Source organism: Oncorhynchus tshawytscha, linkage group LG28 (assembly GCF_018296145.1).
Source record: "Oncorhynchus tshawytscha isolate Ot180627B linkage group LG28, Otsh_v2.0, whole genome shotgun sequence".
NCBI classification, from domain to species: domain Eukaryota; kingdom Metazoa; phylum Chordata; class Actinopteri; order Salmoniformes; family Salmonidae; genus Oncorhynchus; species Oncorhynchus tshawytscha.
In genome coordinates this window covers 16,871,218-16,885,667 of record NC_056456.1, presented here as the reverse complement: position 1 = coordinate 16,885,667, position 14,450 = coordinate 16,871,218, and the positions used below count along the sequence as shown (strand labels likewise).

At 44.2% G+C, this 14,450-nt stretch overlaps 1 pseudogene; it reads right to left on the bottom strand.

Moving 5' to 3' along the window:
• Positions 1 to 13,971, bottom strand: part of LOC112227366 — a 41,814-nt pseudogene extending 27,843 nt beyond the window's left edge.
• Positions 13,972 to 14,450: the final 479 nt, after the last annotated feature.

Below are 14,450 nucleotides of genomic sequence, written 5' to 3'. Positions count from 1 at the left end.
CAAAGTCAAGGTATTGGAGTGGCCGTCACAAAGCGCTGACCTGAATCCTATAAAATATTTTGGGGCAGAACTGAAAAAGCATGTGCGAGCAAGGAGGCCTACAAACCTGACTCAGTTACACCAGCTCTCAAATCAAATCAAATCAAATCAAATTTTATTTGTCACATACACATGGTTAGCAGATGTTAATGCGAGTGTAGCGAAATGCTTGTGCTTCTAGTTCCGACAATGCAGTAATAAAAAGCAAGTAATCTAACTAACAATTCCAAAAAAAACTACTGTCTTATACACAGTGTAAGGGGATAAAGAATATGTACATAAGGATATATGAATGAGTGATGGTACAGAGCAGCATAGGCAAGATACAGTAGATGATATCGAGTACAGTATATACATATGAGATAAGTATGTAAACCAAGTGGCATAGTTAAAGTGGCTAGTGATACATGTATTACATAAGGATGCAGTCGATGATATAGAGTACAGTATCAACGTATGCATATGAGATGAACAATGTAGGGTAAGTAACATTATATAAGGTAGCATTGTTTAAAGTGGCTAGTGATATATTTACATCATTTCCCATCAATTCCCATGATTAAAGTGGCTGGAGTAGAGTCAGTGTCATTGACAGTGTGTTGGCAGTAGCCAATGTTAGTGGTGGCTGTTTAACAGTCTGATGGCCTTGAGATAGAAGCTGTTTTTCAGTCTCTCGGTCCCAGCTTTGATGCACCTGTACTGACCTCGCCTTCTGGATGACAGCGGGGTGAACAGGCAGTGGCTCGGGTGGTTGATGTCCTTGATGATCTTTATGGCCTTCCTGTAGCATCGGGTGGTGTAGGTGTCCTGGAGGGCAGGTAGTTTGCCCCGGTGATGCGTTGTGCAGACCTCACTACCCTCTGGAGAGCCTTACGGTTGAGGGCGGTGCAGTTGCCATACCAGGCGGTGATACAGCCCGCCAGGATGCTCTCGATTGTGCATCTGTAGAAGTTTGTGAGTGCTTTTGGTGACAAGCCGAATTTCTTCAGCCTCCTGAGGTTGAAGAGGCGCTGCTGCGCCTTCCTCACGATGCTGTCTGTGTGAGTGGACCAATTCAGTTTGTCTGTGATGTGTATGCCGAGGAACTTAAAACTTGCTACCCTCTCCACTACTGTTCCATCGATGTGGATAGGGGGGTGTTCCCTCTGCTGTTTCCTGAAGTCCACAATCATCTCCTTAGTTTTGTTGACGTTGAGTGTGAGGTTATTTTCCTGACACCACACTCCGAGGGCCCTCACCTCCTCCCTGTAGGCCATCTCGTCGTTGTTGGTAATCAAGCCTACCACTGTTGTGTCACCCGCAAACTTGATGATTGAGTTGGAGGCGTGCATGGCCACGCAGTTGTGGGTGAACAGGGAGTACAGGAGAGGGCTCAGAACGCACCCTTGTGGGGCCCCAGTGTTGAGGATCAGCGGGGAGGAGATGTTGTTGCCTACCCTCACCACCTGGGGGCGGCCCGTCAGGAAGTCCAGTACCCAGTTGCACAGGGCGGGGTCGAGACCCAGGGTCTCGAGCTTGATGCCGAGCTTGGAGGGTACTATGGTGTTGAATGCCGAGCTGTAGTCGATGAACAGCATTCTCACATAGGTATTCCTCTTGTCCAGATGGGTTAGGGCAGTGTGCAGTGTGGTTGAGATTGCATTGTCTGTGGACCTATTTGGGCGTTAAGCAAATTGGAGTGGGTCAAGGGTGTCAGGTAGGGTGGAGGTGATATGGTCCTTGACTAGTCTCTCAAAGCACTTCATGATGACGGATGTGAGTGCTACGGGGCGGTAGTCGTTTAGCTCAGTTACCATAGCTTTCTTGGGAACAGAAAAATGGTGGCCCTCTTGAAGCATGTGGGAACAGCAGACTGGTATAGGGATTGATTGAATATGTCCGTAAACACACCGGCCAGCTGGTCTGCGCATGCTCTGAGGGCGCGGCTGGGGATGCTGTCTGGGCCTGCAGCCTTGCGAGGGTTAACACGTTTAAATGTCTTACTCACTTCGGCTGCAGTGAAGGAGAGACCACATGTTTCCGTTGCAGGCCGTGTCAGTGGCACTGTATTGTCCTCAAAGCGGGCAAAAAGTTATTTAGTCTGCCTGGGAGCAAGACATCCTGGTCCGTGACTGGGCTGGGTTTCTTCCTGTAGTCCGTGATTGACTGTAGACCCTGCCACATACCTCTTGTGTCTGAGCCGTTGAATTGAGATTCTACTTTGTCTCTGTACTGGCGCTTAGCTTGTTTGATAGCCTTGCGGAGGGAATAGCTGCACTGTTTGTATTCAGTCATGTTACCAGACACCTTGCCCTGATTAAAAGCAGTGGTTCGTGCCTTCAGTTTCACACGAATGCTGCCATCAATCCACGGTTTCTGGTTAGGGAATGTTTTAATCGTTGCTATGGGAATGACATCTTCAACGCAGGTTCTAATGAACTCGCACACCGTATCAGCGTATTCGTCAATGTTGTTGTCTGACGCAATACGAAACATCTCCCAGTCCACGTGATGGAAGCAGTCTTGGAGTGTGGAGTCAGCTTGGTCGGACCAGCGTTGGACAGACCTCAGCGTGGGAGCTTCTTGTTTTAGTTTCTGTCTGTAGGCAGGGATCAACAAAATGGAGTCGTGGTCAGCTTTTCCGAAAGGGGGCGGGGCAGGGCCTTATATGCGTCGCGGAAGTTAGAGTAACAATGATCCAGGGTCTTTCCACCCCTGGTTGCGCAATCGATATGCTGATAAAATTTAGGGAGTCTTGTTTTCAGATTAGCCTTGTTAAAATCCCCAGCTACAATGAATGCAGCCTCCGGATAAATCGTTTCCAGTTTGCAGAGAGTTAGATAAAGTTCGTTCAGAGCCATCGATGTGTCTGCTTGGGGGGATATATACGGCTGTGATTATAATCGAAGAGAATTCTCTTGGTAGATAATGCGGTCTACATTTGATTGTGAGGAATTCTAAATCAGGTGAACAGAAGGATTTGAGTTCCTGTATGTTTCTTTCATCACACCATGTCACGTTGGCCATAAGGCATACGCCCCCGCCCGTCTTCTTACCAGAAAGATGTTTGTTTCTGTCGGCGCGATGCGTGGAGAAACCCGCTGGCTGCACCGCTTCGGATTGCGTCTCTCCAGTTAGCCATGTTTCCGTGAAGCAGAGAACGTTACAGTCTCTGATGTCCCTCTGGAATGCTACCCTTGCTCGGATTTCATCAACCTTGTTGTCAAGAGACTGGACATTGGCTAGAAGAATGCTAGGGAGTGGTGCACGATGTGCCCGTCTCCGGAGTCTGACCAGAAGACCGCTTCGTTTCCCTCTTTTTCTGAGTCGTTTTTTTTTTTGGTCGCTGCATGTGATCCACTCGGTTACACTGGTTGTAAGGCAGAACACAGGATCCGCATCGCGAAAAACATGTTCTTGGTCGTACTGATGGTGAGTTGACGCTGATCTTATATTCAGTAGTTCTTCTCGGCTGTATGTAAAGAAACCTAAGATGACCTGGGGTACTCGTGTAAGAAATAACACGTAAAAAAACAAAAAACTGCATAGTTTCCTAGGAACGCGAAGCGAGGCGGCCATCTCTGTCGGCGCCGGAAGTTACAGGAGGAATGGGCCAAGTTTCACCCAACGTATTGTGGGAAGCTTGTGGAAGGCTACCCGAAATGTTTGACCCAAATTAAACAATTTAAAGGCAATGTTACCAAATACTAATTGAGTGTATGTACATTTCTGACCCTCTGGGAATGTGATGAAAGAAATCAAAGCTGAAATAAATCATTCTCTCTACTATTATTCTTATTTCACTTTCTCAAAACAAAGTGGAGATCCTAACTGACCTAAGACAGGGAATTTTTACTCGGATAAAATGTCAGGAATGGTGAAAAACTGAGTTTAAATGTATTTGGCTAAGGTGTATGTAAACTTCCGACTTCAACTGAATGTCATCGACACACCCTCCACAGTTGCCATGACTCACCTGTTGCCATGAATGGAAAATGGAGTTCTACAGCATGTACAATACAACTACAGAAGTTAACAATGCACAGGACAATATCACCTGTTGCTGATGAGATGACAAATCTGATACTGGGTCTTTGATCCTTTAGTTAACCTCTGAAAGCGTCCATTTTCCTTTTCAAACACTTCCCTCTCCCATTGTTGTGGGACTATCATAGTGTTCTATTTTTATAAAGGTCAGTTTGTCAAAAGAAGGTATTGCCTATCTTTTCATAAAACAGAACAGGTATAGTATGGTTCATAGTGACTGCAAATATGAATTAATCTCTATTTGGGGTTTTTCTGAATAAATATTGAGCTCCTGTTGTCCTCTCCCATTGTGATTCACTTTGTGTTTTACCAGTAAAGCATGCAGTTTCCTTTATTATGAGATGGCATGCTATGTGTTTGTTTTTCAAAGTTCATGCTACTTTTGATTCATGTCAAATGTAAAATGGCTTTAAAATACACTGACATATTTGCAGTAATTGTAAAAATGTTGAGTTAAAAACAACATGATGTTCACAATCCATGGACATACCACATATTATAGAATAGCCCAAACCTACACTGAGTGTACAAAACATTAGGAACACCTTCATAATATTGAGTTTCACCCCCTTTTGCCCCAGAACAGCCTTAATTGGTCGGGGCATGGACTCTACAAGGTGTTGAAAGCATTCCACAGGGATGCTGGCCCATGTTCACTCCAGTGCTTCTCACAGTCAAGTTGGCTGGATGTCCTTTGGGTGGTGGACCATACTTGATACACACTGGAAACTGTTGAGCGTGATAAACCCACCAGCAACCCTCAAACCGGTGTGCCTGGCACCTACTACCATACCCCGTTCAAATGCACTTCATATTTTGTCTTGTCAATTGACCCTCTGAATGGCACGCATACACAATCCATGTCTAAATAGTCTCAAGGCTTAAAAATCCTTCTTTAACCTGTCTCCTCCGCTTCATCTACGCTGATTAGAGTGGATTTAACAAGTGACATGAATAAGGGATCACAGCTTTCACCTGGATTCACCTGGTCAATATATGTCATGGAAAGAGCAGGTGTTCCTAATGTTTTTTTACACTCAGTGTATATGGTAGGGAACATTCAGAGCCTGTGGTACTTTGCTCAAGAAGTGTCAAGTGGAGCTCAACACTTTGCATCTGTGCTGCTTGAAAAACACAGTTGGTATGTCTGTGAGGAATTCCAGCTATTCCAAAATGAATATTTTTTGTCTTTCTTGAAACATGATAGACTGTGTAAATATTTTCTGTCTCTGACTGGTGTTTGCCACTGCAGAGTAAAACCTTGGCTCGGAATGTCATGAGTGCATGGGAGTTTGAGGAACTCCCATAGCTCAATCGCTCTCTCATTTTGTCTCTATGTACAGAGATTACAAATACTCTCTGCAATATTACATGATACAATCTAACAACCCATATCCACTGGTTTCCTGTTAACATTTTAAATCATGTTTTAAAAAATATGCATGGCCTTGGATTTGGAGAGGTGTTACCAACGGAAAAGAGGCACAATGCCAACCTCCTATGTCTCTCTTTTAGGTCACAAATCATTTTGTCAATGGCCTTTAATGGACTTTCCTCTGGTGTTTCTCTGCCCTTTTGCCTCGTGGTTTGTTATTTAGTTGGCTGTTGTTGTCAAAAGGTTTCTACTCGGCACCGAATGGAGATCAGTTTACAAAGGGTTTGTTTTGATCCCGCTGCTATAACGTGATGGGCCTGGAATGACATGAGGTCAGTGCATGGGAAGTGCTTTCATCGCTCCTGCCTCTTTGACTTTAACCCTCCATTTTGTACAATGGGACCACTTCACGCATCTTGATTGGGTTCCCAAATCATCTAAAGCATCATACAGTATGCTGTACGCTGCTATTCTGAGGAACACTGCTATTGATGTTGTTGTTGTACTTCAAAGTAAACCGTGTGTGAGGTATGTTGGAGAATATGTAGGTGCCAATTACCTTGAATAAACAAGGACAAAGACACATCACCAATCTACAATGGAGGTGAGGTTGTAAAGAAGTCCCCCCCCCCTAATGGCTTCTGTCAATCAACCAACCAAAACTATGGCAAGAAGCTTTCCCTGCGAGTATGGGGTTTGACAGTCTTGATTAAAAAACGTGTCAAATTTCGAGAAACACAGAGCTAAGGAGGGTGTTAAAACCTCTTAAAGATCTCTGCAGATCAGTGTCCCACTCTCGGGACAGTTGAGCTAATGTGCGCTACTGTGATTAGCATGACTTTGTAAGTAACAAAAATAATAATTTCCAGGACATAGACATATCTTATATCGGCAGAAAGCTTAAATTCTTGTTAATCTAACTACACTGTCCAATTTACAGTAGCTATTACAGTGAAAACACACCATGCTATTATTTGAGGAGAGTGCACAGTTATGTACTTGAAAATGTATATATTGACCAATTAGGCACATTTGGGCAGACTTGATACAACATTTTGAACAGAAATGCAATGGTTCATTGGAGGAGTCCTAAGTCAGATAATGGCCTTTCTCTTGCATTTAAAAAATAATGGAGATTTTTAAAAATGATCTTTTACCAGATCTAATGTGTTATATTCTCCTACATTTCACAGTTCCACAAACTTCAATGTGTTTCCTTTCAAATGGTATCAAGAATATGCATATCCTTGCTTCAGGTCCTGAGCTACAGGCAGTTAGGTTTGGTATGTCATTTTAGGCGAATTTCTTTTTTTAAACAGTCCGATCCTTATTAAGTAGGTTAAGAGGGGATAATGTCAGGGAAGACGTTGTCACATCCCAAGGACAAGACTTCCTCTCTATTCTCTTGGCCAGCTCTGGTGCCCTTCCTTCTTCTCTGATGTCATAGGTTTGGTCAAAGGTAAGAGAAGGACCAAAACCCTCCTAGAGATGGACCCTCCTTCCCTCCATCACAGAGCCTAAAATAGAAACCCCAATTCATCCAGGCCCTCTCAGACCCCCATGTACCCCCCCATCCAGTCCAGACCTGACAAACAGGGGTGTATAAAAGAAAGCTTCCTCTCTCAGTCATAGGCAGGCAGTCCCTAGCAGAGTGGCTGGACATTAACTTCCTTGTTTAGAAACAGCAGGCCAGGGCCATGAACAGGTGACTAGATTTCAGCGTGTCTTTTACCACAACTAGACTGGACGTAACAGACCGGGATCACAGGGAAGCATGAAGAGCACGGGTTCGGCTGCTTTGGTTCTAATGAAAGAATGGCATCTATGCTGCCAGCAGCGTACCACCCTGCATCCCACTGCTGACTTGCTTCTGAAGCTAAGCAGGGTTGGTTATGGTTGGTCCCTAGATGGGAGACCAGATGCTGCTGGAAGTGGTGTTGGAGGGCCAGTAGGAGTTGCTCTTGCCTCAGGTCACTAAAAATATCCCAATACCCCAGGGCAGTGATTGATTGACACTGCCCTGTGTAGGGTGCTGTCTTTCAGATGGAATGTTAAATGGGTGTCCTGACTCTCTGTGGTCACTAAAGATGTCATGGCACTTATTGTAAGAGTAGGGGTGTTAACGCCTGTGTCCTGGCTAAATTCCCAAGCTGTCTGTCATACCTTCATGGTGACCAGCTTATAATTATCTCATTCATCCCTCTCCCCTGTAACTGTTCCCCAGGTTGTTGCTGTAAATGAGAATGTGTTCTCAGTCAACTTACCTGTTAAAGTAACAGTTAAATAAATGAGTTTCCAGATAGCTTTGTAACACTAACACTTAGGACTACAAAGCATTCAGGAAATGTAAGCCTTATTGTTATCATCCCAGGTTATTGAAGCTATTTGTGGTTTATGGGTCAGTCAGTGTTTTTACATTTATTTAATGAGGCAAGTCAGTTAAGAACAAATGCCTATGTTCTATGACCGCCTAGGAACAGTGGGTTAACTGCTTTGTTCAGGGACAGAATGACACATTTTTACCTTGTCAGCTCAGGGATTCGTTCTAGCAACCTTTCGGTTACTGGCCAAACGCTCTAACCTGTAGGCTACCTGCCACCCCGGATCATAATAGTTGTTTACAGTACTTTCTGGCATTCCTTTTCTGAAAACAAGTTGCCTGTTTATTGTCTGTAGGTGTATGGTATTTCAGCATGCAGGCTGAGCGAGGCAAGGCACAGAGTGAGCTGTGCCTTGCCTGTACATACCGCATGAAAAGAAAGGCTGTGTCGGCTGTGCGTGAGATCACAGTTTGTGTCTCAGCTTGTTTATGCTTCTGAGATCTGCAGCATTCCCTCCCTCCCTTTCTCCCTCTCCTAAATATGGGTACTGATAGGGAGGCAGGCAGGCATGTGGCAGGTGTTTCAATCACAACAGTCTCTAAATCTTGCACTTTAAAAGTGATCATGATAATCCTCACTCGAGGACCGCCTGATACCTCAGTATTGGCCTGCAATCACTTTTGATGATCACAGTATATTCCACAATTTAAGGGATTATCCACTTGACACAGGCATTGGTGAGGGAGATGAGGGTGTGGGGTGATGAGGGTGTGGGGTGATGAGGGTGTGAGGAGATGAGGGTGTGAAGACACATTCCAAAAAAGCCTTTTGTGAACTAACACTCACACTTGACTTTAATTTTTTTTTGATACCTTCTTTATTGAGGAAAAATGTACTCACTATGACTGTGATATGTGGTTTTCCCACCTATATATCTTATTAAGAGGAATGCACTAGCTGTAAATTGCTTTAAATAAGATCGTATGTTAAATGACTAAAATGTAAATGTGAAATTCCACAGAACCAGCTTCTACTATTCTAGCCTGGTTTGGGTCTGATTTAGAGTGGCTTATCAGAGCCCTGCTGTGTTCATTATGTCGCTTTCATGTTCAAATCAAATCGAATTTTATTGGTCACATACACATGTTTAGCAGATGTTATTGCAGGTGTAGCGAAATACTTGTGTTTCTATCTCCAACAGTGCAGTAATATCTAACAAGTAATATCTACCAATTTCACAATAATACACACAAATATAAAGTAAAGGAATGGAATTAAGAAAATATACATATTAGGACAAGCAATGTTGGAGCGGCATAGACTAAAATACAGTAGAATAGAATAGAATACAATATATACATACAGTATAAGAAGAGTTGTGCAAAATATGTACACCTTATTAAAGTGACTGGTGTTCCATTATTAAAGTGGCCAGTGATTACAAGTTTATGTATATAGGGCAGCAGCCTCGAAGGTGCTAGTGATGGCTATTTAACAGTCTGATGGCCTTGAGATGTTTTTCAGTCTCTAGGTCCCAGCTTTGATGCACCGGTACTGACCTCACCTTCTGGATGATAGCGGGGTGAACAGGCAGTGTCTCAGGTGGTTGTTGTCCTTGATGATCTCTTTGGCCCTCCAGTGACATTGGGTATTGTAGGTGTCTTGGAGGGCAGGTAGTTTTCTCCCGGTGATGCGTTGGGCAGACCTCACCACCCTCTGTAGAGCCCTGCCGATGCAGGGGGTGCAGTTGCCATACCAGGTGATGATACAGCCCAACAGGTTGCTCTCAATTGTGCATTTGTAGAAGTTTGTGAGGGTTTTAGTTGCCAAGCCATATTTCTTCAGCCTCCGGAGGTTGAAGAGGCATTGTTGCGCCATCTTCACCACACTGTCTGTATGGTTGGACCATTTTAATTTGTCAGTGATGTGAATGCCGAGGAACTTGAAACTTTCTACCTTCTCCGCTGTGGTCCCGTCGATGTGGATAGGGGGGTGCTCCCTCTGCTGTCTCCTGAAGTCAACAATCAGCTCCTTAGATTTGTTGATGGTGAGTGAGAGGTTTTTTTCATGGCAACACACTCTCAGGGCCCTCACCTCCTCCCTGTACGCTGTCTCGTCATTGTTAGTGAACAGGACTACTACTATTGTATCGTCTGCAAACTTGCTGATTGATTTGGAGGCGTGCATGGCCACGCAGTCATGGGTGAACCGGGAGTACAGGAGGGGGCTGAGCACGCACCCTTGTGGGGCCCCTGTGTTGAGCATCAGCAAAGTGGAGGTGTTGTTTCCTACCATCACCACCTCGGGGTGGTCCGTCAGGAAGTCCAGGACCAAGTTGCATATGGCGGGGTTGAGACCCAGGGCCCAGATCTTAATGATGAGCTTGGATGGAACTATTGTGTTGAATACTGAGCTATAGTCAATGAACAGCATTCTTACCTAGGTATTCCTCTTGTCCAGATGTGATCGGGGATTGGGCAGTGGGCAGTGCGAAGGCGGTTGCATCATCTGTGGACCTATTGGGGAGGTAAGCAAATTGAAGACGGTCTATGGTGTCAGATAATGTAGAAGTGATATGATCCTTGATTAGTCTCTCAAAGCACTTCATGATGACAGAAATGAGTGCTACGAGGTGATAGTAATTTAGTTCTGTTACCTTTGTTTCTTGGGTACAGGAACAATGGTGGACATCTTGAAGCATGTAAGGATAGCAGACTGGGATAGGGAGAGATTGAATATGTCTGTAAACACTCTAGCCAGCTGGTCTGCGCATGCTCTGAGGACGCGGCTTGGGATGCTGTCTGTGCCGGTAGCCATGCAAGGGTTAACGCGCTTCAATGTCTTACTCATGTCTGCCACGGAGAAGGAGAGCCCAGAGTCCTTGGTATCTGGCCGCGTCGGTGGCACTGTGTTATCCTCAAAGTATGTACTATTTGTACATATTATTCTCAGAGGCTACCCGGACCATATCCCAGTCCATGTGATAAAAACTATCTTGAAGCATGGATTCTGATTGGTCAGACCTGCATTGAATGGTCTGTTGCAGGGGTACTTCCTGTTTGAATTTCTGCCTATAGAAAGGGGGGAGCAAAATGTAGTCATGATCAGATTTGCTGAAGGGAGGGCAGGGGAAGGCCTTTCAAAAAGTTGAGTAGCAGTGGTCAAATGTATTCTCAGAGCGAGTGCTACTGTCAATGTGTTGGTAGAACTTCGGTAGTGTTTTCCTCAGATTAGCTTTGTTAAAATCCCCGTCTACAATAAATGCAGCCTCGTGTGTAGTTATTTGATGGACGTTGTGGTATCGGCGTGGTATCGGCTTGAGGGGAAATATACACGACTGTGACTTTATTTTAAATGTATTCTCTTGTTAGGTAATACGATCGGCATTTGATTGTGAGGTATTCTAGGTCGGGTGAACAAAAGGACTTGAGTTTCTGTATGTTATCACAATCACACCATGAGTAGTTAATTATGAAACATACACCCCCGCCCTTCTTTGTGGAGAGATCTTTATTTATGTCTATGTGATTAACTGAGAACCCAACTGGCTGTACGGACTCAGACAGTATATCCCGAGAGAGCCAAGTTTCCTTGAAATAGAGTATTTTACAATCCCTGATGTCTCTCTGGAAGGAGATCCTCTCCCTGAGCTCGTCAACTTTATTATCCAGAGATTGAACATTAGCGAGTAATATACTTGGAAGCGGTGGGTGGTGTGCACTCCTCCTGAGTTGGATTAGGAGTCCACCCCGAATACCTCTTCTCCGCCAGCGGTGTTTTGGATCAGCCTCTGGAATCAGTTCAATTGTCCTTTTGTACAACATAGCAACACCCACATCCCCTCAACTTCCTACCCGATCCATAGCTTCCTCTCCCGATCTCGTCCTGCCAGCCTGATTGTAACCATACTAGCCTTGAAGTCGCTCGTTTTATCATTACCTCAGTATATTAATATAATCATATTTCTATAGAGGTTTTTTTAATCATTCTTGTTGAAAATTGTGTTTTTCCGTTCAGTTAGTGAATTTTTTATTTGATTATTGTGTTCTGTCTTTTTTTTCTCTTTAGCTAGCAAACGTTAGCATACAGTACCTAGTGAATGTTAATGCTAACGTTAACGTTATTAGTTTGTGTGGACGGAAAGATGGATAGCTACCATGACCAAGACTACTGTGCAGTGCTTGGGCCCGCTGCAGTTGACCTGGTTTTGATTGAGAGGGTAAAGATGCAGAGAGAGATTGAGGACCTACGGAACAAAGTAGAGGAGTTGACTGTGAGAAGTCGTTTTGGGCCGCCGTGAATTGTGGGTTCATACGCACAGATCCAATACCTCACAAGGGTAAACCTAGCCCTGCTTAGTATTGTTACATCATAAACTTAACACTGTGTGCTTTCTGGCACCATTTTCCCTAGTTACCAGCATTTCTGTCTTAGATTTATGAAACTACATTTAATGTTAATGTTAGACTTGTGATTAAATAACTCCTATCAATGTTTCTTCCCATGTAGATTTGCCTCATGTGACCATCTGATGGACTTTTGGTCTTTCATCGAACTGTCAACTGCCAATATTGTCCGTGTCACACGAGCAAGGAAAACCAAGCTGAGGAATGAGGATGTGACACTTCCATATACCCACTCAGTAAATTCTACCGTTTCTGATTAACTGTATTGTCTTACCAACGTTACTTTTCACTTTAGCTTAAAGCTATAGCCTACTGTGAATATCTGTTAGTGATTTGTGCAATTGTCCTACAGAGACATGCCCTACCCATGCTGGATGAGCTGTTCCTCTTCCACCATGTACTTGTCCTTGGGATTGTCTGAGATGGACCTCGCTGACCGATTTGGCATCCATCACTCAACAGTAAGCAGGATCGTTGTCAAATGGGCCAACGACCTTTACATTCTGCTGGGGTCTGTCTCTATATGGATGTCTTCGGAAGATGTCAAGGCTGTGTGTTGTCGAAGGAGTTCAGTAGGTATCCAGACGCAGTTTTTTGTGTGTCAGAATTGTATGCTGGCTCCATCAGCGACAAAGAGCTATTCAAACAATCAGGACTGTTTGGCTTGCTCACTGAAGTCATGGCAGTGATGGCAGACAAGGGGTCCACCGTCCACTCTTTCTGTCTAAACAGAGTCAAATGCCAGCAGCACAGGTACATCAAACGCAAGAGATTTCCTAACTTAGAGTCCATAATTGAGAGATTAATTGGCAGAATTAAACTGAACACGCTGTTTCAGTCAGAGATCCCCATGTCACAAACGGGAAGCATCAACTGCATCTGGGCTGTGGCTTGCCTTCTAACAAACCACCAGCGGGGACCACCAGCGGGGGCCTCTTGTAAAGGCGTGGGCCAAGGAGCAATGAGTTACCACTGCAATGAATCTTTCCTTTTTTTGTTGTGACCATCCACATTGTCTAACACCCTGTAGTCCATTTATTGATGATTAACACCTCTGCTTATACTCCAAACACAACATGTTGTAAAGAGTTTTTATTTACAGTGACAATAGAACTTTTTTTTTTTTTACTGAATTATTTAAAAAAAAATCTTTATTAATCAATTGACCTTGAACTTGCCAGTAGTAGGCATGCTGCATCTTCAGGCAAGGTTCACCGTTATGCATGTGAACGTACTTGCAATCCACAAAACCCTTTTACGTTCCCGGTTCTTAATCTCAACTAGGTCAAAAGGTTAATGCTCGAGAGGGACCAGGCTGTCAGGAGAAGAGCCAAGCCAAGGGATGTCAGGATGTATGATGAGGCCACACGGTGAGAAGTTGACATTCTGCATCTTGCAGGAGTCACTGGCTGCTTCCGTCTCCAACTCCAGTCCCATCTTCATGTCAACTGTTGGTGCTGTGCCTTTGAGGATCCTTTCAGCTAGATTGCCTGTGGATGTCAGGCAAAAAAAAATACTACAAAGTTGCTTAGGAGCTAGAAGCACGGCTTCCCTATCTGCTGGCGCCATCTTCTCCCATATTTTATCGAAAAAGTTTAAATAATCAACTGATTTATGCTGTTTTATCTGATGACGGGGTTTCTGATGGCTGGGGAATTATTCATTCAATGTGGTGGCTCTCTTACTCACCTTCGTGGCCAACCATGGAGGAGTAGGATGGCTGATTAGTCACACAGTCAGGAAGTCTTGCCAAGCAGGTGGCCAGGCTGGCTAGAGACAGGTCCCCTTGTAGGTTTACAAGCATTCTCAGAATACAAAACAACAGTTTGCATTTAAGGGTAGTAGAAGTAGCAATGCCATATATCTAGGAAAGATAGACAAGAGGAGGATTATGAGTAAGTACACTGAATGTCAACGATGAGTGAAATATCTAGCCATCTAAATTACGTCTATCTGTTCTCCATCATCATGGCAGGGGATTGTTGGACCATACTGGCCATACTAGGGTTGCAAAGGAAGGGTATGTTCCTGGAAAATGTGTGAGTTTACCAGTAAACTACCAGAATTTGGTTAACTTTCAAGAAATGTGTGGAATTTTATCATATGACATCTTGTGGCCTTTTTGGGTACTTTAGATTATCACAGGTGTCTGTAATTATCTCTGCCCTGCTACAGGCGGTGGCTCGGGTGGTTGTTGTCCTTGGCAGAGGTGTATCTACAGATATGCTGTATTCTGACCTTGACATGAATAAGGTCTATCAAACCTACTGGTTCCAAGTGGGG